This window comes from Haliaeetus albicilla, chromosome 21, assembly GCF_947461875.1.
Source record: "Haliaeetus albicilla chromosome 21, bHalAlb1.1, whole genome shotgun sequence".
In the NCBI taxonomy this organism is placed as follows: Eukaryota; Metazoa; Chordata; class Aves; order Accipitriformes; family Accipitridae; genus Haliaeetus; species Haliaeetus albicilla.
Window position 1 is genome coordinate 22,750,003 of NC_091503.1, and position 23,247 is coordinate 22,773,249.

Consider the following 23,247-nt stretch of genomic DNA (forward strand, 5'->3'; position numbering starts at 1 on the left):
TTAACATTTGTTTTCATTTTTCAGTGGCTTCAGAACACACAGGGGTCGTTGAACTGTTGGTGCTGATGCTATTTAGCATTCATGGTCTGGAGGAAAATAAAGTCCTAACCTCTGACCTTTCATTAGAGTAGAGCACACAGGGGGTTAGAGGTGAGGGGGAAGAAAAAGGGAAAAAAAAAAAGTGTTTTTCTCCCTCAGAAAATAAGTGGCTCCTGTTCACGGTGCAGGTCTGCCTTGTCATTAGCACAGGGCTGTATTCGCTAGTAGGGAAAGTTAGAATGTGCTGTGGTACGGTGAACTACCACAGAAGATTAATTTTCCTTGAGCATAGCTGCAGTAGCCCCTTCCTCCGAGTTTAACACTCGTTGAGAAGAATAACAGCATGGGCTGTCAGGGTGAGGGTCCGTGCCGAGGAGGTGCTCAAGTCCAAGACATCTAAGCTGTTTGTTTTGCTGACGTCTCCAACATCTCATTCTTATATGGTTTTCACTTTATTTACATTGATCCGCTCCTAAGATTTTTTTCTCTTTTTTTTTTCCCAAAGAAAAATAGTTTGTTTTTATTTTTCACTTAGATGCATGTGCTTCCTCTGAGAAAACATGGATTGGTTTCACCCAGCATTATTAAAATAAATAGCATCCATAAATCTCAGTCAATGCTATGTGAAGTTCACTGCCGAACACTGGAACGAGGGAGTGGGCTCGTGCGTCCTTCTCCACGCCAGCAGACGGAAGCAGTTTCAAAACACCTCATGTGCGTTACCCATACCACCTAACTATTTCAACAAAAGGCCTGATTTTCCACTGCTTTCCCCAGTCTAGTAATTGATACTGATGTAAATAGTCGGTAAGCTACAGCTTCTGGCTGAAGCCTAACGATGTACTTGCTCTTTCCGTGGTTTAAACGGCTGCACGCAGCGCAAGGCAGCGCGAGGGACGGGAACAGATTGGCAGGCCAACAAAACAGCTGTGCATCTTATACCTCTCCTGTGAACGAACAGAAAAATTAAACCCACATCCCCAAAATATTTCGGTGCCTGAGGCTGGCGGGGCTAGCCCTGGAAAGGACCGTGCTTCTGAAACTTCCCCGGGGGGTTGCCGGCTCCCTGCCGCTTCCCTCCCCGGCGCGAGCCTTCTGGGCCAGAGAAAGCAAATTCACTCTTTTCCGTACCTGGATGTAGTTAGATATTTAGGCACAACTCCAAGAAGACCAGGGCAGATATCCAGGGGAATTTAAACCTGCAGCATGCTGCTAGAAACCTTTTGCCAAAATGAATCTTGCCTAAAACCCATCAGGATGCCATTCCTGATGGCCTCTGTAATATTTCAGAGCTGGTTTTGCATAGAGCAGGAGTGTGTTTGTGAGGTTGGTTTAGTTTAGAGGGAGCTCAAAAAGCCTATGGATTAGGTAGAAATAAATAAGTTGTGTTTGACAAAAGGATATTTGGAGGGAGCCAGAGCTGTATCTTGCTGCCAAGCTCTTTAGAGACAGAGGGATCTGTGCGTGTTTGCCTGGCCTCACTTGTATCTCCCACCTTCTACTGATGCAGTTATACTGAAAAATCAATAAGTCTTGCCTATGGTATGTATTTTGAAACATCCAGTCAGAATAGTTTAAAGAAACAGTGTATTATTTGTTGCATAACTCATCGATGGGTTGTTACTTTTAGGATATTCCAATTTGAAAAGTTTAATTTTTCAGCTAAATATGTATGTTGTGTTTGTTAATTACATAGTATTGTTTCCTTCCCTCTTTTGGTGGCCAAAGTAATAAGCCAACAGAGGAGAAATTCTGAAATCCGTATCTGGGTGTAACATGAAATGTTTGCTCTGGTATGGTCACACTGTTATATTGTGCAATCAGGAGCAACAGCAAAACAGTGTGATTTATGTAACTATTTCCACTGAGAACTGTGAGTTATAAACGCAGAAATGAAATTCTCTGTTTGAATTGTTAATGTCTGCAGTCGGGTTACAGCTCAGCTGAAATTTGCTGAGGGTGAATGAGGTAGGAAGAATTTTATTCTGTGGATTTTCACACTGGGGAACTTGAGTTTGGAAGGATTAGTATGAAATAATCATGAAAGGTTTGTAGAAACCTTCACCGAGAAATTAACTTTGTATTAGTACAAATATTTGAAATGAATTTTCCTCTCCCAGCTGTTTCCTGAGCTGTAACGGAGAGCAGAGGAGACCTGGTGAAGGCTGAGATGTGTTTGCGTGGGTGTTACGAGCAGATAACCCACAGCGCGGTTGCGGTACCTACAGACATAATGGTGAAAGTTGTGAGCATTGTAAACTGGGTGGACCAAGGAGTTATTCTTAGCCTTGACCCTGAGTTACTTGAGGGTGTAACTGAGATACTGCTTAGCTCGATGTCAAGGTGTGGCTCCCCAGAGTGAATTTCTGAGGATGCATGTGCGCTAACAGAGTTTAACTTAGTGCTGTCAACTCTTTCGAACTACTCTGGGGCCACGGACCTGTAGGTATGAGGAGGTACGAGAAGTGGATATTCATGAAAAAGGCATGGTGCAAAGTGAAGAGAGACTTGAGCAGCACTGTAAGGAGGGATGCTGTATAACCTTGCCTCTGGAGGAAGAAAAGCGAAAGCAACTACGGATAAATGCCTCTGCACTGAGCACCGCTACTGATTAATTCCTACCCTCCGTACATTTATTCTGTGTCAGCCTTCCCTGCCTGCTTTCGGCTGTGGCTATCATCTATATGAACCTAACAGGCAACACCATTGCTACACTACATAAATAATTTAGAGATGGTGTAAAATAGCATGAATTTAGATACAATTTTTCCCAAGGTCTAGCCTCACTATTAAAACAGGTGAGACATGCTCTTAATTGACTTTCCAAAAACACTTTCTTGAAGTCAGCTGGGTCCTTAGAGGGAGTTACATTAGGAAAGGTTTTCTGAATCACACCTGGTTGTGAACTGTAATTAGCCTTCCCATTATTTAGGGAGGGGCAGTAGGCCCTGACTAAATTTGGCTCTGTGGCTGAAAGAAGCTGGATGTGGGGTCTTCTCTAGGGCTACAGGACCTTTCTCTGGTGCTTTGAGACTATGGTGAGTGTCAGTTATATTGTATTTACTGTGAGCACACAGGCAGCTATCACAGGTCAATCTGAGACATGCAAATGTGACTGTGAGAAAAGGCAGAACATCTACAGGTCTTTTTGAGGAAAAGAGAAATGTCAGAGGCTGGTTTTTTTCCTAGAGGAAAATTTGGGGAAATTTTAAAATACTTTATTATGTGTTTATGACAATGAAACTTCATTTCTTTAAAAACAAAAAAGTCTGCTGATTTAGCTAGCTGAATATACTTAGCAATTTAGAACGTATTAGTATACAAAATAAATGCATACAGGTGCTTGACTTTTGAATAATAATGGCTGTACCAAATGCTGAAGGTGGTGCTTCCCTGAGTTCCTGAGTGTATTTGCTACCTGTTGACATACCCCTAAGATAGGAGGTAAAAATTAAATCTTGAAAATAGGAAGCAAGAGTGGTGGTGACTTGTATACAAAACAAGAACTCGGGTGTATGCGGCTTTCAAAGAGAAACCCTGTGAGTGGAGTTGTAGATCTATAATAGGGATAGGAAAACTCATTTCCAGAAACAAAGATGAACATAGGCGTCCTTTCCCTGGACAGGATTGCTGTCTGCCTGAGTCCAGGTACTGCTGGCCCTTGCCTGGGTCCAGCAACCTTTTGACACACTCTGGTTTAATTTTAAAACTGTAGCTTATTTTATTCCTTTGCTCTGAATGGTAGGAACTGTTAGACCTGACCTGGTTGTTACAGAAAGATGCTTGTGAGCTTCAGGATTAAACCAAGTCAGGTCATCCATGCTTGCAAAGGCTGTCAGCCTCACGGTGGGTTTCCAGGAACAAACACCGTTCCTTGAACCTGGTTAGGGTCCCGTGTCTGTACCAGCCAGAAACCTAGTCTCCACTTTCTGTTTTATAATCCTTATTTTACAACATGTCTGCCTTATTTTATCCTACCTTACTGGCCCAGATCTTTGCCTCAGTCCTACCCCCAGCCCTAACCTTGCTACAGATGTAAAAATTTTGGAAATGCTGCAAGTTTGGAAAGCAAATATTTTCCTTGGAAAGTATGGAGGGGGAGGGGATGGAAGGAGATGTTCAGAAAAAACATCCATTTAGGGAAAAATTCCAGTATCATTGTAAACATTACTTTAAACATTCTTTCACTGTTCATTCTGAGACAGAGTATTTCACATGAAAGCCTCCTTCCCCTCCCATTTTTTCCCTACCAGACCCAAGAAAAAAACAAACCTTCCAACACTAACTTTTTCTGTATAGGTTTCCAGGATTTTTTTTTTCCCCAAGCCCTGAAGTTTCTAAACATGTTTTAGGCTCTGAACTTGCAAATGTGTAGGTTGGACGAGATGTGAAATTTTGAGTCACCTGAGGGAGTGGTTGTACCCACGACGTGCTAAGCCTGCGGGAAGCAAACCCTTCCTTCCTGTGTGAATGTGGGATGAGCTCTCCTGGAATTTTTCAGACCTGGAAAAAAGGCTGGTGTGGCCAAAAGCCTTCCTGGGTTTCCCCACCCAGTTCTGTCAGTTGTTCTGTTGATAGATGTTGCTGCATCCTACCTGCTTTCCTGCACTTATCCTTAAGCCATCTCAGCTACCAGATCTGAGCAAGGCTTTGCAGCAGATGCGATGGATGGAGAGTTGTTTAGCCAGGGGTGTTTGGCTTGTCCTTCTGTAACAAGCCACTGTAGTATGGGGCTGGCTTGCACTGTCTTGTGTTGCTGTTCAACTCCATAGTCTTACCTATAGTTTGAAAAGGGGGAAAAAAAAAGAAATATGAGCAAAACCCCACCAAACCTCTAGAGATTTGGTAGGACTGGTAGGTATTTGGGCAATGCAGGGGTGCATATTGGTAGGCATCTATGCATGTGTTCATAATTGTAGCCAGGGAGCACAGGTCACACACCCAACAGAAAATGCTGTTAGGTTTTTCTTCACCTGCTCTTTAAGGCTCTGCTGTATTTTCCTCAATGTCTCTCAAAGTTGCCAGTATAATCCTTTACCTGATGACCGATAACCCTGATTCGCGGAGCTGAGAGGTGGACTCATGCAGCTCCTCCTGCTGTCTGAACGTTCCGCCGTGCTGTCAGGGGTTCGTGATAATGAAGAGATACAGGACGGGAACCTGTCAGCCTGCAGGCACGATCTGTGCTGCAAGCCATAATGCATATGGCATGCTGGAAACTTCCACGCTAGCAGAGTGAACGCTGCTCTCCCCCGCTCTGACGTGCATACGCACAAATACACAGACATTTAGATGAAGTGGTAGTTGGCCCCATAGATGGGGAGAAGAGATGGATAAGAAAAAAATATCCTGTATGTAGCAGAATGCAGCTTGAACTGCCATGTACTTAAATATTTCAGGCTTTCTAATAATGTCTCCTGCAGAAAAGCAAAGAGTGGAACCTGAAAATGGTTTCTACATGTAACTTTATTTTATGCATTACCCTGCACTTTTGCTAAGTCAACGTTTCTACTTTTCTGAAGAAAAAATGATTTATTGATTCAGGATTTTTGAAAGCCCAGTACTCCAACAACTGCATTAGAGAAGGGGGAAAAAAGAGGAAAAATCACTTCAAAACATTATATGACGTTTTGAATGATTACAGATCTAGCTTTCCTGCTTGCATTCCTTTTTCTGCAGGGTTTATCCATTTCCCTGAGAAACACGTGGGCCAATAAGTCAGAACAATCAAGCCTTTGATGTGGAGCCCAGCCAGCACCCGCAACTGGGCAGCAGCACCATGTTCAGAGAGGTGATGGGTCAGCTCGGAGCTTCGGGCTGGCTTGCAAGAGCCCAGTAGCCAGAGGATGGTATAATTGGCTACAGTAGTTCATTAGGGTGCAAATCAAATCATTTGACCAGCAGCAAAGCTCTTTGTTGCCCTCTGCAGGGACAAGAATAAGGAACCTTATTTGTCAGATACTGAAAAGAAAAAGGGAAAATGGAAAGGGAAAAAAAAAACCCAACTGGTTGGAGGAGTCCTAAAAGAATATACAACCATGGCAGTAAATCTTGATGCATTTCTGGTTCTTTAAGAGCCCTTCCATTGTTCGGTGATTTATACAGCAGGCTGTACTTTAAAGAACTGATGTGTTTAATGCTTTAGAAAGTAAGGGACTTCTGCTCAAGAAAAAGGGCTGTGTGTGTCCCTTTTTTCATGAGTTTTTCTGTTTTTCTGGAGGAGATAGCATGGTGTTTGCCGGAAAGATGTTACAGTAGTTATGTATTTGTGTCCAAAAGGTATGTTGTCTATCATTAAGTTATTCATAATTGCTTAATTCCTGCTGCACAAAGAAAGATACTTGACTCTGTGAAACCAGAGCGGGGGGGAGGGGGAACCTGAAACTTTTTTTAAAAGGCAATACTATCTAGAGGGACACTATAAGGAAGGTTCTGATCAAGTTTTCTCAGAGGATGTCTAGAAACACAAAGTATTTTATTCTGCTGTGTTATAGCTATTTTTAAATTGCAAAGTAGCTGAAATAACTAAAAGGCAGAAGGAAAATCATTAGGTAGAAAGCAAAAATAGAACCAGGGCTCCATTAGCAAAGTACCTTTCTCTGCTGTCTCAGCTTTTCAAGGCTGATGGGATGACAGCTTCTTGTTTAAGTTTTCACAGATTTCTTTACAGGCGCATAACCCATGAACTTATGACTGAGATATATATATTATACATGCATTCATAAATAAACATTGATCAGTCTTTGGAATACTTGATGATGAACTCATGCTTCTTAGGTTCCTTGAATATTAACACCATCTTACAAAATCAAATGTATTCAGACGCACCTTATGTTTTACGGGGTATTTCTGGCTCCTGCCATTCAAAGACCCCAGAATCATATAATCTATGCTGAATAAGGAGATCAGGTGGCTACCTCCAGGAGCTGGAGTAGAGATTTTATTTAGATTAATCCACCAGGTTATGTATTTGCCATGCAATTCTGCCCTGGAACATAAGGAGGAAAAAAATGTAATAAATAGGGGTGGGGGGAAAAAAAAAAAAAATACCACCAGTCTTGCATTTTTTTGGCTGATCCTGTGCCCCAGCAGCTAACAGCAGCCCTCCCATTGCCTTCAGTGGATGCATGCTAGGACAGTAGAAGAGAGATGCAGAAGATTTCAGGTCTATATTTTGCTTTTATGACATGTTTTAATGGACAGGCAAGGCTGAATATGCTCCAGTGTCCACCGCTGCTAAGCCCAGGCTGTAGGTGCACGCATCCTCTGTGCTGCCGGCAGGACACGTCACCCTCACTCGCACCAGTATGCCCAAAATCTCTCTCCCTTCCTACGCATGGTAAACGCTTCTCCCAGTCCTGTCTCGAGCAAACCCCTCGAGGTGCTCCCTGCTTCCCCGGGTTACGAGCTAGCATGGCCGAGCCATCTGCGTGGCGTTTGCTTCTTGAGCAGCTATTCCTGGACTCCTCGGGGGGGGAAAAAAGAGCAGGCAAGGCTGGAGTGCTTTACTGGCCAGACCTGGTCCGTTGGCTGCCGGTTAGCATCCCTGCACAAGAGTGGCTTTCTTGCTCAGACCAAAGGGCTTCATGGGGCAGGAGTATCCTGTCCCTGGCAGTACCCAAGGACAGACGTGTCGGGAAGGCTACAAGAACAGGCAAGCGTAGAGCGATGCTTTTCCCCCACCTCCCACCGCCTGCGGCTCAGGGACGTCCTGCAGCAGCGACCGTGCCTTTGTGCTCGGGAGCCTTTGGGTAATTTTTCTCGCGTTACCTTGTCTAATCGCTTCTTGGAGCGGCGCAAGCTTTTGGCATCTGTGACATCCTGTGGTAATGAATTTCTATAGCGTAATGGGTTAAAAAAAGGTACTTCCTTTTGTTTGTTTTTAACTTGCCACCTGTTAATTTCATTCGAGGTCCCCCAGCACTTGTTTTGTGACAGCCTCGATCTCTGTGCGCCTCCTCTGTGGTGTTCTCGATTACACAGATCTCTGCGTAGGTCCCTTCTGATTATTAACTCTTCCTTTTAGGAAGGCTGTCCCTTACCAGGTGGTATGGGCCTTGCAAATGGTCTTAGCCTCGCTGATGCAGAAAATGATGGGTGCTTTCAAAATCTAACATCTATTGCAACGTGTCTCCTAAATACTTCTTTTTTCCTCTTTCTTTAGCAATTTTGTCTCATTATATTCTGGGTAGCACCAGTTGCAGGTCTTCTCCTGTCCTGAACTTACTGCTGGCTGATTACAAATACGTAACAACAACATGGCATATTTTATAGAGATGAAAAAATATGAACATACACCTGATCTATCACTACTGTAGCTAATTTCTCTTACATTTAGGTTACCCTCTGTCACAACAACTCTTAATTAGCATGAAAAAATAATCTTGTTTCATATTTTTAATATGTGAAATACCGTCAAGGTGAACATGAAGAAAGTTGCAATTGCATGCACTATCTGCTGCAAGGGAACTCTCTAAGTTTAGTGTCTTCTGTGTTTTAAATCAATACAATACACAGGCCTGTAAGCGACAGGGAGAGGCCAACTTGATAAATTACTGGTTATACAAGGTGAATAAAAATACGAGGACCTACAAAACTATAGCAGAGACTTGCTGGGAGGGGGAAGGGAGCTGAGTAGTTGGCTGGCTCCTTCTCTTCTGCTTAAAACTGCTGCTCAGTCCCTAAAGTTGCCAGCTTGTCTGTTTGATGGCTTGGCAGGGTTCTGTTGGGAAATGTGCAAATTGCAGCTTGTGGGAACAGGGGAAAAATACAGAAACTAGACTAATGTGGAAGAAGAGCATCTAACCTCACAAAATCAGTTTTTAACCTGGAACTGCCAGGCCTGGTTAAGGAGAAGGATTGGTTTCTTGTAACTTTAATCACATTTGAAGTAGTTAGCCTATTAAGCCTTGTTTATTCCATGATTCTATTAGCAGCTTTGATCCATGTCTGCAGTTCTTCCCCACATTAGGGGATGTATAATGTGTGGCTGCACAAAAAGAAGTGGGAGGAGACCCTTTGTGTGGTGCTGCAATAAAATAGCCACCTTGTATATGGTTCAGAGAGGTTGATGAAGCACTGCCCTCCTCGGAGCATGCGTGCCCCTGGGAAAACGACAGCAATCTTTGGGGAAGAGGATTGGCAGAGGAAGTAAACACTGCTTGGCTGGGGCTGACAGTCACACCTCTTAAATAACCATCCTGGAAGAACAGACTTCAGTCAGCCAGTGGTCAGGGGAAGCAGAAGTAGCCTGGGTTTCATTGGGCCAGAAATATTGCAAGAACAGGAATATATGAGATATTTTGATACTTCTGCTGTTCCTTTCAGCCAAAACCTGGCAGGGCAGAACTATGGGCAATCTACAAAAGAAACCAGACTGAACTTTTGATCTTAAAAAAAATAAAAAAAATTCATGTCACTTTCTTAATCCAAACCCACAGGCTTCAACTTTATAAGGACACTTGTGTTTTTCTTTTTTTCTGTGGTTAGACTGCCATGGTAGAATTGAAGGCTTCTGCTTACATTATACAAGCTCCAATTTAATATCAATTAAATATTCTGTAGACGGCTGAAAAAGTGCTCTGGATTCAAATTGTCTTGCTTCGTGGTGGATATATTTATTTTCACTCTTCATTCAATCACTCAACAGTGTAGTCATTTGCATAGCTGCAACAGACTTTTCTGTTGTTCCCCTCAAAGTTTTGTGGGAGCCAGGCAATCTAACTGCTAACCATTCCTCCTGTGTAATGCAAGTACAGATTTATAAGCACAGGTCTGTAGCAGATACGGTTACTTTACCAGATTCTGCTCTAACTTGCAAATCAGATTCTGCCCTGCCAACCTGAACACATCCTGACACCGGAGCTCAAGAATCAGGTTTTGTAGGGCAAGAGCTGTGGCAGAACCAGGATCCTCTTTCATGTGGCCTTCTGGCTGAGAGCTAATGTATGACTTCATAGTGAATGAAGAAATATTTTTCTACTGGGCTTCAAAGCGGGTAGGAGCTGGTCCTGACACCCAAGAGCCTACAGTTCTGTTTCTCAGTTACCTCATCATGTGTGTGAATGATACTTATCACCCAAAGGTGCAAAGTCTTTGCTAAGAAAAGCATTTCTCAGCCCAAGGTTGTTACTCTTCCTCTTGGGTTCTGTCCCATCCACAGCTCTTCTGTGAAGTTGTGAGTCTGCTGGCAAGAGGAATCACGTCTTATGGCTTGGGAAGTGTTTATAATACTCCACAGTACTGTCTACCACTCTTCTCAGCAAATTGAAGAATGGTCTTACCCCGCTCTTGGCATTCATCTCTCTGTTGTCCTTCAGGTCTTTTACTTCCTTACTCATTTGCTCTCCTTTTTGTCTTTGCACCACTCTCATGATTCTTCCATACTTTATCTGCAGTTATCTTCTGGGTTTTTGGGGTTTTTTTAATTAATCCTGAATTGTAGATTCACATGTGACATGAAAAGCCTGGGAGCTAACCCTTCAAGGCGACAAAGAAAAGCTGGATCCATGAGGCCAGGGTGGATATCATGAAACCAGAATATGGACAGAAGTCAAACTTCATCTAACTCTTGCCTTGAAGCAGAAGTATCCCAGGGTAGACCCTTCACTTCCAACAGATGTTAACCTGTTCTTAAAAGGCTCTACTGAGCCTACTCTACTCAGAGTCCCCAGGTGGTCCACCCCTCACTGCCCTCATAACTGGAATTTTTTGCTAGTATCTTTCATGCAAAGAAAACCAATGCCTCCTTTTCATTGACTTGAACAACTGATCACCATCTGCTTAACAACATTTCTTTTTTACATGTATGAAGATTTTCCATCTGCTGTATTCCTACCTAGTTCATGCTTGTTTTCAAAAGATGTTGTAGAGAATATTGATGTACTCTTCCTTGTAGCATTAAAAAAATAAAATAAAATCTGTAATATAGAGCTACCACTGGGGGGGGGGGGGGGGGCATGCAAGTGTCAAATATTTGGAGTTTGTGTACTTATTTGTTTCTGAGGACCCACACAGAAAAAAAAAATCTTTGAATTAGAATTTTACATACTGCTAGTCAGATTGGTCTATTTTTGGTAAATATTTAATGTCTTGAAGGATTGTGCTCCTATATTCTGCCAGAATTGATCAGTTTTTCTACGGCTGTATTACTTTACATGTAACACTCTACCTTCAGAAAAGTCTACTTTCATAAAGCTGATAATGTGCTCGTACTAAATCTGATTGTAAAAGTTCCCATCATATTATTTTTGGGAATATGCCTGCTGGTATATTTGCCTTCCTCAGCAGGGTTCAAGAAGATGGAGCCAGGCTCTTCACAGTAGTGTGTGGTGGGAAGACGAAGCAATGGGCGTAAGTTAAAACAAGAGAGTCAGACTGTATATAAGGAGAAACTGCTTTCCCATGAAGACAGCCAAGCAGTGGAGCAGAAACCCAGGAAGACCGTGCAGTCTCCATCCTTGGAGGTTTTCAAGACCCACCTGGATAAAGCCCTGAGCACCCTGGTCTGATCCTGCAGCTGACTTTGCTTTGGGCAGAGACAACTGAGGTCCCTTCCAGCCTGAACAGGTCTGTGATCTTGTGATCCTGTGACTCTCAGATGTGAAACCAAGACATGGACAAATAAGAAAGAGAAGCAAACAAAGGCTTCTGGTAAGTTTAGTGAACCTCTCCTGAGTGACAGCTCTTCACTCCTAGCACTCACTTTTTTCTAGGGCATTAGTCAGTCCATTACAGTAGTTTCCCCAAACACAAATATTAATGATACTTGTGAAATTTTTCTAAAAAGAAACACTTAATTTGGCTCCAGTCCCTAGAATAAGTCCTTGTGTCTGCTTGGGTGTTCTTGGTCTCTGGCGGTCTTGGGCTTCCTCAGAAGCAAAACAGATCATCTGTCTTACTGCTTGAATTTCTGGTACCTTCAGAGTTTTTATTTCTTGCTGTTCTGTTGGTGAAAACGTATAGGAAGGACAGTGCAATCATTAGATATACTGTACCAGATGCAACTCTGTGTTTATTGATACAGAGATGGGGAGGAACTGAGATGACCCTTCACTGTGTCCTGTCTCATGTTATGATTTTCTGTATGAGACACTGATTTCAGGCCGGGCATCAGGTAGCAAATGAAGCTGGAGAGTGTATTTGCAGGGCAAATACCAGAGGTGGGTTAACAAGGAAATGCTTTCACTTGTTGCACATTCTGGATCATATTTTCCATTAACTAACCGATCTCTCAAAAAGCCAGTTGCTGCCGAACACCTTTCGCGTCAGCTTGCTGGCTCCCTTACAGGTGACCCATTTACCAGGAGAGCGGCTGGATGCTTTCTCATTCCCAAAGGAATCACACAGCCATGCTTCCAGTTAGGATGCACTGCTTTGTAGAGAGCACCGAGCAGAACCATGTTACCCCAGCTTTTGTTTCAGCTCAATGGTAAAAGCTTCTGGACCGTCTTTTGCTCAAATTGGTTCTACTTCAAAAAGCTGAATTATGTATGTGTGTGTACATGCAAGCATATAAAGATTATTCTGTAACCACTCTGTGCTGCATGCAAACATTTGTAGTTCTGTTTTGTGTATGCGTGGGCCAGTTGGCAAAGTTTGTCATAGCAATTTAACAATCCAAAGTGGCAATGCCTAAACATTGTTCTGTTTTCAAAAGTATGTTTAAAATTAATGTGGCTTCCCGGACCAGGTGCTGACACCCCTAAGGACTACTCGAGTAGTCCTCTTGCAAGTCCGTTTCAGTCAGTGATAGAGTTGCTTAAAGAGTTGATTCATTGTGCATAAAGGCATCAGCATCTGGCCTCAAGTTAGCAATAAATAGAGGTAAAAGATAATGTATCAGCTAGCATGTTCCCCATATATATATATGGTTGTTCATATTTTTTTGTAAGAAGAAAATTATGTGTGTCCTAGTTGCGGCTTTTATTTTTGTTAGCTTTATTTTTCCCTGGTAATAAAAATAAATTTTGTCTACAGTACACAGGCAAAATGCCTCAGATTTGTTAGATTTGAAATTTGAGAGATTGGTTTTCACTCTTGTGGTAGAAAACTGGCTTCTGCAACACCAAATTTGAGGCTTGGGGTATGATTTTCCCGAAAACCTAACTAAAATCTCCCACTGCAACTTAGGTTCATATCTTCTGCAACTGCATCCCTTCCTCCTCCTCAGCAATTCCTTCCTCTCCAGTATGCAAGCCATGAGTTGTTGTGGATGATGACAAAGTGGAATATAGAGGTAGGTTTGCCAAGTATTACTCTGAATATTTCCCCTTGATTCCTAGCTGAAGCTTTATGGAGAACAGGAGAACCCTGGAGCCCTGCAGCATGCTCCTGTGACTTGGAAAGCTATCCCTAGTACGTGCTCGAGATTCAGATGGTAGCTTTCTGTGTTGTTAGTAATGCTTAGTGAAACTTATTTTCTTATCCTTCCACAGTCTGAAATGTAATCCTTTAAATGTATGAAGCCCTTTTTTTCTCCTCACTTGCTTTAGAAGTGTAGCTTTCCTTATAAATCCCATCCACCATTACAGTTAAGCAGTCTCTGTCTACAGCATATATGCAAGACAAAAGATTTTTTATTTTTAATGGAGCATGGAAAATCTTCGCAGAAAGCATCTCCCTGGTTTACAAAGGAATGTAATGTGCAGGACCAAACCTGTCAGCTCTCGCTTATTTCAGCTGCGACTTGTTCACTTTCAAGCAGCTTTTTACAGCACACTGTCTCACTCCAGCAAGGAGAAAATTTCGCAGTGTGATTCAGTGAGACTTCTCACTCATTTAACTGTCATTGCGTGAGAATTCCTGTCTATGAACAGAGGTAACGGGAAGGTGCTGCTTGCGAGACCTCTCAGCTTTGTGAGCTGTTCTACATCCAGTGAGCAATCAGGGAAAGTTCTGCTCCAAGAGAAAGTGTCTCTGCTCTGAGCCAGCAGGAGCTTCTCTGTTTCCAGCAGTGGGGAGAAATGCTATATTCCAGCTGTAAAGTAAGTACATCTGTAAGAAAACATCCCCACGGTAGTGAAGGTCTATAGCAGGCTGAGGTCAGAGAAAAGATGGATGATTTTGCCTTTGTTAGTCCTGCATATTCTCTGCTGTCAGTGAATGATGTCTTTTGAGCAAAACGTGCTCGACTCTTTAAGCCTGCTGATAAGTATTTAACAGGAAAGGAAACATTTCTCTATATGGTCCCTATTCTATCTGGAAGAATTGGAGTTAGGTCCAAATCACACCCAGATAAATAAGTAATGACATATCTGCATTTAGTCTAGGATAACAACATACATGCCATGATAGAAAATATTACAAAAGTCTGTTCATTAAAAAAAAAGGCATAAGAAAGAAGGCAAAAGCAAGCCAATTTTACATAGCAATGCATTCAGAGGCCAGGAAGCCTTTTATAGCTCCTAGTATCTGGTATCTCTGGCAAACAACCTTAACGTTTCTGGCATCTCAGAAAGGTGGCCTGTGTTACCCAAATGGCAGTATATCCCAACACAGCTGTGATCTGTGGCAGCCAGTTTCACAATGGAGCTGTTACCCAACAAAGTCAAGCTCAGAAGTGTGCGCAGACACCAAACTTTGTCAGTAGCCATCTCAGGACTGCAGGCAATTGAAGCTGTGGAAGTGGGTGCAGAAGTCCAAGTGGTTTGGGAAAGCATATGTCCTGATTAGTGGGATCACGGCAATGGTTCTCTCTGTGTAGAATGGAGATCTTTTCCTTGTCTACCCTGTTTGAACCTGGCAGAGATTCCCATGTGCTGAAACTGAATTGACAGAGCAGTTCAGGAAAAGTATGTGAGCATGCTTTGCTTCAGAAATGACCAACTTAAAAGTTGGACCGCACTTCAGCATAGATGACAAGTGGAATTTTCAATAGGTCTTGGTTCTGCTCTTGCTCTTTTTCTCCCCCTTCTTCTACATGCAAAGAAATGCAAGTGTGTCCCTGATCTGAGAGAGAAGCAAGTCTATAGGCTTTCTTCTCTCATCCTACTGCTTCTGTGCTGAACTGGTCAGAATTTAACCTTTAGCAAGACCTGTCAAGCAGTGGCTGGATCCAACTATCTTCTTCCTTTCACTCATTAAATGGTTGTGCTTGCTGTTTCAGTTGGCACTTTTGTTGCTTTTAACTGATAACTGGAAGCTTTCTTCAGGAGAATATAGTCTGAAAGCATTTAGAGAGAAGAGGAGGAACTGTGTGTATGGTCACAAATACGACAGACGCACCTGTAAGCAAGTCCGCATGCTGTCTTCTCCCCAATGAGAAGGACCCTCATGCCCTGATGTGGCAGCTGAGAATTTATTTCATCATATTGAGAAATTCCTCTGATGAAAACTTCAGCCATCTGTGCTACCAGAAACATAATCAATCCTAGCCAGTAAATCATAGCACCCCAGTGTTTTGGGCAACACACTCTTCAGTACGTTAAAACACTATTGAATATTGACAGCGGGATAGGATTTGTGAGGCCTCTTGTGATCAATCCCTTTCTATTTAAATAGCTGATAAATTACAGTCTGAGGACTTATGATATGCCTGTTGGTTAAGAGCAGTTATGTTTTTAACAGATTTCTACATTTTTGCAGTCGGAGCTTTGAATTCTGAGCTATAACCCACATGGGAGCAGGAATATAAGCTCTTCTTTCACAGATCAGATACGATGGATACCTGTATTCATACTGCATATTTGCGTTCCTTTATTTCTGATCATATTGCAGACCACCAATTTGGGTGGGTTTTGAGTTACAACTAAGTACTTTTTTCCACAGCAGATCGTTCTCACGTTTATCCAATTTCTAGTTTTTCACTTGTCAAATAAGAACTTCTTAGATAAACAAACATGGTTTTTTTCCTAGCTTGCCTGCTATTCTCTGTGAGGTAACAATAACAAGTGATGGTTACGAAAACCAGACACTGATAGCCATACAGCGTCTCAGACCAGAAAGCATGCATTCTTCTGGCTGGCTACAAAACACAAGTAAAAAGCCCTGTCCTTTCAATCGTTCTGACTTCTAAATCCCAGCTGAAGGGAAATGTATAGCTCAGCCTGTCCCAGAGCTGCTCATTCCAGCATCAGCTTTCTGTGGTGCTGCAAAGGCAGGGCATCCACTTGTCCTCCATGCAAGACTGCCAGACATCAAAGAGCATATCCCATAAATCCCTCGGCTGTGTATCTTCACCTGCAGATATGGTATCTTGACACTGTTGGCTGCCAGAACAAGTTAGAGCAACGCTCGGTTTACCATGCTTCAGAGGAAAATACTCAACTAACATTTCAAGCAAACCATTTCAGGAAAGGTGGTGTTAAATTTCTATCGGAAGAATCGAATTGTGCTCCTCTGTGCAGAAGTGTGCATCTGAACCCATGTTTGGCTTACCAATGATAATTTACTAGTTTGACTTTGGTGGACAAAAGGGAATATTGCTGCAGGACCATCTTGTGTTGGAAAAGGCTCAGATGTTTTACAGGCCTGGCAATGAAAGATTTGGGATGTGTGCATGCCAACCTGGCACACAGCACTCTTGATAAGCTCGAGGTCTGGTCAGCAGCTTGCATTGGGTGTGTTGGTGAACTTAATCCAGCCTATTATGTCAAATGTACATTGCATTGTAACAGTCTTTCAATAGGCAAATGACTGAAGAGGCAGCAAATTAAACTGTCCTTCAGCCCTATACGCAGGGTTTCCTGCTGTGCAGTCACTGAAGTATGCGCTGACAAATATGTTTTAGCTAATATATAGGACTCGCCTCCAGAGCAGGATTTTAAATTCCTTCTCCAACACTGTGCAGAATTGTCTTCCACAGTTGAACCAGGCTGACAAAAAAAAGTTTGAAAGCTTGATGAGACAAATTCTTGAAAGAGGGAGAGAAGAGCAAAGCCATACCCTGGGAACTGGGGAGCTGAGGAAGTCAGAACTGTAGACAGCTGTTCAAGAGGATGGTTAAATTCCAGGCAGGAAAGACAAACATGTCAAAGTTTTGGTGTCTCTTCACTTTGGTATTGTAGTTGAAATTTAAACTGAAAGAGTACTGCGATGTAAGAAGGCTGCCTGGCTTTGTTGTGCTCCTTGACAATCACGGGCTGCTCGAAGCAGCTTTGAGCACAGAGTGAGGGATGTGTGGGGTCACTCAGCTCAGTCCTCTGTGGTTGCCAGAAGCCATGCTCTGTGGTCTCCTTCAGAACACGTCCAGTTCTGTCTTGAAGACACTGAAAAATATGCTGCTATTCCACATGTTGAGATCTGCATCTCTGGACACTGGTGGTTAGAAACTGTCTCCTTCCCAGCATGGCTGTATCCATGGCTCCCTTCTACCTGTTCTGCTGCCAGGATTGTCTGGCAACCTCAGTAGTTCTCCTCCATCTGCGTGCATTTATCCTGAACAATCATATTTCCTTAAAGCTTGTATTTAGCTAGGCTAAGCAGGCCTAGGTCTTTTAATCTTTCTTGCATGATAGTCCTTCCATTCTCCTGGTTGGTTGCATGGACATCCTTCATTCCCAATTTTATCGCTCATAAGCGTGGATTGTCAGAATACAGTGTACAATGTTCCTGTGGGGATGCTATCAATGTCTTCTTATAAGGGAGTGAATGCTTGCTTTCCTCTGCTGGAGATAGTTGCCATGTATCTCCAAGAGCCATACAATACTGTATGGGACTAATCTGGACACAAGTCTATCCTCTCTGCTTTTTCAGTTGATTCCATCTCTTAACAGATATTCATTAGATATTCATTATTAGTTCTTAAAATGCATGATTTTTATACTTGTGTTTCTACCTCTTCAGCCTGAAAGGGCAACAAGATCTTCCTTCCTTCCGTCTTCCGTATTGATAGTGTTAGCTATGGGCTAATTTTCATTCACTCATTCACACTCCTACTTTCGTATTGGTAAATAATAAAAACAAGATCAGTCCCGGACTTGTTCCCCGAGGAACTCCCCTTGATGAACCAGTTCTCCTGAAGGCAAATTGTACGTATGACCTCCTAGCTGTACTACCCAAAGGAACCAAACGCAGTTTGCGAGATGGCTGGGGAGCTGGGGCAAGAGAAGGAGGCAGGGCAAGAGCGGTACGGGTCTGCCCAGGGATGCTCGCAAGCGAGGAGGTCGAGGTGGGGGCAGTTGTTGAGAGCTGTGCTCGGAGCAGCCAGAGAAGGGCACGGATGCAGAACCAGCGTCTTGATAGCGAGATCCTCCTGGCAGGTAAAAGCACTTTCAGCATCTTTGAAACCACTTGCTCGTGGGGGTACTCACCACCTTGCAGGGGGACTGCGTTCCTCATGCTGGGGACTGCAGGAACCCCAGGAGAGCTGCTGGAGGACATACACCTCACAGTACAGGAATGTCTGGCAGTTTTAAAAGTTTCCACAGAGGCAGGTTTTCAGAACAGACGCGGCTTTCTGCTGTTCGAGACCCAAACATTGCTGCATTGTGCTCTCACACAAGACCCAGAACGCGATGGGGGGCAGGATTATGTTTGTTTGCCTTATTCTCATTTTCTGAGAACAGAATTGTGCCAAAATAAACAAATGGCGAGCAGCCACCAAGATTTAAAAATATTTTTTTATATAATCTATGTATTTTAAAGTGTCAGTGATAAAAGTTCCATGTGCATATAGGCACACGCTCCCTTTCTATTTTGCTTTTTTATGTTTTTTTATAACAGTTTTCCTTAAAGGAAACCATTACCATTAGAAGTGTGCAAATAACTTCTTACTCTGCTCAAAGAATTTTAATTTGTGTTAAAAACCAAAAGAAGATAAACATCTTATATCAAAATGCAGGCTTTCTGATTCTCATATTATTTAATCCCACATTTAATCCCTCAGACCTGTTAGAGTTTACTGTTAACCAAAGTTGTCCCACTTACACTCCAGGACAAATTTGTTTGAAATACAATCCTGAACTTCATCCCAGACTGCCGGAAAACATCCATCCACATCTGAAGAGGATTAAACGCAAGCTCTCCAAAGCCCCGTCTATCTATCAGCAACCTAAAAAGCCTATCAGTATAGTGTCTAGACACTGAGATAACCCTCCTGATGGAAGCAGATGGTAAAGACCTCTCCACATCATGGATTTCCATGAAAGATATAATGACACAAGGTTGAATTAACAGTCTCTTGGCAAAGCTTTTCATAGGAAAAGACACTACCATATTTAGATATACACAACAGGAGGAAGTTAATAGTGGTTTTTTTTAAAGTCACCCAGGCTGAAAATTGATGAACCGAAGCCTGGACTGTAGCAAGAAATGAAGTCTAGAAAGAAAGAAAGAAAAAAATCTATGGCAGTGACTCCAGAGCAGATGTACATCTCGGGAAATGCAATCAAGGAAACCGAAGAACCAAAAATGGATGCATTTCCTTGAAATAAACACATATGGGAATGTTCTTATTCCAGTGAAAGAACTCTTCCTGAACATTGGATGCAAGAGGAGTCAGAGTCTCATTTAAGACTTGGTAAGAATTAAATTTAACACCTTCATGAGCCAAGATGTGTGCAGAGTGGAATGATTAATAGGCCTAGATTCTAAATACTCTGAAACTCCCTGCTTACTCAGGCGAGGTCTCATTGACCCAAGCAGTTTGACTGCAGCGTTTGGGACTTTGCTCTCCAAGTCCCCAGAGGACCACAGTCCTCCAGTCAGAATCCTCTATAAATAAAGGAAAAGGACCATGAAAAAAATCTTTATTTTACTTTTTCATGTTCTCAAACCTCCATTCACCCTGCTGATCCTGGGTAACAGGCTGGCTTCATCCTTACCAATTTAGATGCACCATTGCTCAATGGGATGTTGCTGTGCCATCAACTGTGGTGATTTTAAACCTTTTCCTCACAGTGGAAGACAGGTAGACAGGTTTCTGGGGCTCTGTAACACATTCAAACAGCAGAGGAAATATCTTGGAATCAAGAGAAAATCAGATAATCTTACCAAGTTTATAGCTGCTTATAAGTTTATAGTGAGTAAATGTGGCTAGAAAGCAGTGGTTCCCACCCAGTAAAATGGGAAAGTCTGGAAAACAATAATGACTCCTAGACTCGATTTGTGTCAAAAATATAATAATAATGTGTATGTGTTTTTTAGGAAATGAGGGCTTGGACTGGGGAAAAAAAAAGAAACTATGTTATGGAATAATCAAGAACTTTTAAGCCAGGTGAAATGACACTTGGGTGGCTAATTTCCCCAAGTAGCTTCTGATATGAAGAATATCTGTGCTGTTGTACCATGAGCAGAGCAGACTGTTGTACTATGAGGAAAATCTCATCCGATGCTCTGCAACCTCTCCTAAGACTTCATTTTTAAGCGGGAGCGATCCAGGTTGGCACGGGTGTGGAGAAGGGCTTCTGGAGAATGGGCTGCACTAACGGTGACCAAACCTGAACAAAAAAGCATGATATTTTTTAGCTTGGCAAAATAAAGGCAGAGGGGGTGATGTGATTTCTCACTTAAATATATTGGGAGGAGAGACAGCTACAGTCAAGATTAATTTTTGAAGTTAGGGACAATATTGACGTGATAACAAGTAGAACGTAACTGTGGATGCATGTAGCCTCAAAAAGGCTACCATATCAGAAAGGTGGTAGTAGCTATCAGAGGGGCTGTGTGTTGGAATAGACTTCTACAAGGAGTAAAACACCCTGAAGGACCCAGACTAGCTTTATTTATTGATGAGGGAGTTGCTGCTGTTGTGACAACATTGATATAGCTGGCATGTCACACTGAGATATTTTTTGTAATTTATTTTAAATTCATCTAAAAGTTGATCGTGGCATGCAATATATAAATTAAATAAAATTTTCCTGGAGACTTTCCCTTCCAACAGCAAGGTATATAAAAACTGAGTATCAGGCATTATTAATTTGATGTAATATATTTTCAGGATGCTTCGCTACATAACTGAAAAGAGAGGTTTTTGCTGCAGGTGAGACCTTTAATGGTAAAAGACCCTCCTTGTCTAAAGGGAGAGCATCAGCCCGTTGGCAGAGTAACTTCAGAGACGCAGACCGGTGAAGCAGTTGTTCTCACCCTTTTTTTTCCTGTCTAGGCTGACCTTCCCTACCCCTTCCCCCCAGCCAGCACAATACAGCTACGTTTTGATTTTTTTCTTACCAGTGCAAACACGTGGCTGGGTCCTCCAAGATTAAAGGCAGGGCAAGCCTCATACCTTGTACTAGCCAGCCAGGAAGCCTTTGTGGGACAAAACCTGAGGGCTCGAATACTTCCTTTGGGGGTGGTATTTACTTAGGAATTAGTTAGAGGCTTCACCTGAACTCAGAGCTGCAGCGCACTAAGCACTGTGTGAACACACACAACTTCTCTCCAGAGAATGAACAAGCTAAAAAAATCCAGATGGACAAAATGGGTATAATAAAATGAAAGGAAGAAATTATTAACTCAAGCCATGCCCTGGATTAATCAAAAAATCCAGGAAAGGAATGAAGGAAAAGAACTCCCACATCTCAGCCTTACACTTTATGAAATGAGTAATACTTCTTTGGATGTGCAATGGCCTCTGGACTGTGATTAAGAAGAATCTATAGCTAAATACATATTTATATATGCATTACCAGGCTGTATACACAGAGACTGCAACAGTTTATTTCCCCTTCTGTCTAAACAAATGCCAATAATTAACAAATTAATTTTGATTTTCACATTTGACTGGTAGAAGGCTCAAGAAATTCAGCAAATTAAGCTAGCCCATCAATATAAAAGAATAGTTTAAAATCCTCTCTTAAATGATGCTGTCCCAGAATTCTCGCAGTTTACGAACTATGTCACCAGGACCTTTATAAAAAAAGGCAAATAGGTAACAAAAGGCTTCTTTTTCATTTAGAATATAGAGAAGAGACTGTCAGTGTTTTGGGAACTTTAAGGTAAAGTTAGAGAATAAAGTAAAGATACCAGATGCTCCATAAAAGTGAATGCATTGGTACAATTGTCCCTGTCTGTTAGTTATTCCAGAAACTAAGGTGACTATTACTGGCACAAAAGTAGCACGTAAGTAGAGCATGCTCAGGTAAAGTGAGATAGTATAAGAAATACAAAATTCACGTTTAATCTAGTACCACATTCAGAAAAGTCCAAACAAAAATAAGACCAAAAAAAATCCCCGTGGGATACTAGGGGAATCACTGAAAATGTTTGCTGGACTCTCACTTGCCTCACAGTTCTGGGGTCACTCTATCAGTTGTGGCCGTATAAAACACGGGTTGCTCTGTGGTGGGAATCTGGGTGATCGCATTTTCTGCAATCTTACTGTCACATAGATTTACCCCTTCTAGTGCAATAGAAATAGCAAAATTTTGCTTTTGTATGGTCCTCGAGGAAGATATTTCCTGATCCTGCATCAAGAAATAAGGTGTATAGAGAGGAAACCAGCAGTATGAGGAATGCAAACCTGTGTGCACTAATGTGTAAAAGTTCCTGAAAAGGAACACAACAGCATAGTACTTTTTTTTCTCTTGGGGGTAAAAAAGGCAGTTACAAAGCTCTGGGGATAGGAGAAGAAAGGGCAAGATAATCAAGGGAACATGCCTTCAAAGCATGCCAACAGAAATGTGCTTTTTCAACAGAGACATGTGGAAGGGAGGAGAGGAAGCAGCCATGAGATGGGTAACAAATCAACAAAGGACAGACTTTTGAAATTTACTGCTTTCCCTAGTGGCAGACACTCGCCAGTCGTGGATTGGAAATGGCAGTAACTCACATCAGAAACCATCTCTCCATCTGTGCAGTTAACACCAGTATGTATGGATGCAGGTACGTGGCAGGAGCTTAATGGGTGGAAGCATCATCAGCTGGGGCTTGGAACGAAGACATTAGCATCTCTGGGGCTACTGAGAGCACCTTTCTGCGATTGTTGCAGAAATAGTCAAGTTCTGAATGTTTCTCACAGATGACTGTGCCAGACACCCAGGGAGAAAGGATGTGCGAACACAGGGTTGTGTGTTAGGGCAGGGCTGAGACACCAATGGTGAGGAACACCATATGCAAGAGGGCATGCTGTGGTGATACTCTATCGTTTCCCTTTTCAAGGGGACTGAAGAGACACTACCAAAATTGGGCCACAGCTTTTCTTAATTTCTTCCCCTCCAGTTAACCTCCGTTTCTTTTCAGTACTATGTACATGTGAAGCTTTCTTTAAGCAAGGTGGCCCTGGTAGACGCAGAAGAGCTTGCTTGCTCACGCTTTCCTTCGCAGGAT

The 23,247-nt window shown here is 42.5% G+C and overlaps 1 long non-coding RNA gene across 1 annotated transcript in view; it reads left to right on the forward strand.

The window, feature by feature from the left end:
• The first annotated feature begins 1,948 nt into the window (after nucleotides 1–1,948).
• LOC138690272 (uncharacterized) overlaps nucleotides 1,949–23,247 on the forward strand; it is a 43,009-nt gene continuing 21,710 nt past the window's right edge. The window contains exon 1 of the long non-coding RNA XR_011329072.1: nucleotides 1,949–2,007. This is a non-coding gene — a long non-coding RNA (uncharacterized lncRNA). The remainder of the gene's footprint in view (nucleotides 2,008–23,247) is intronic.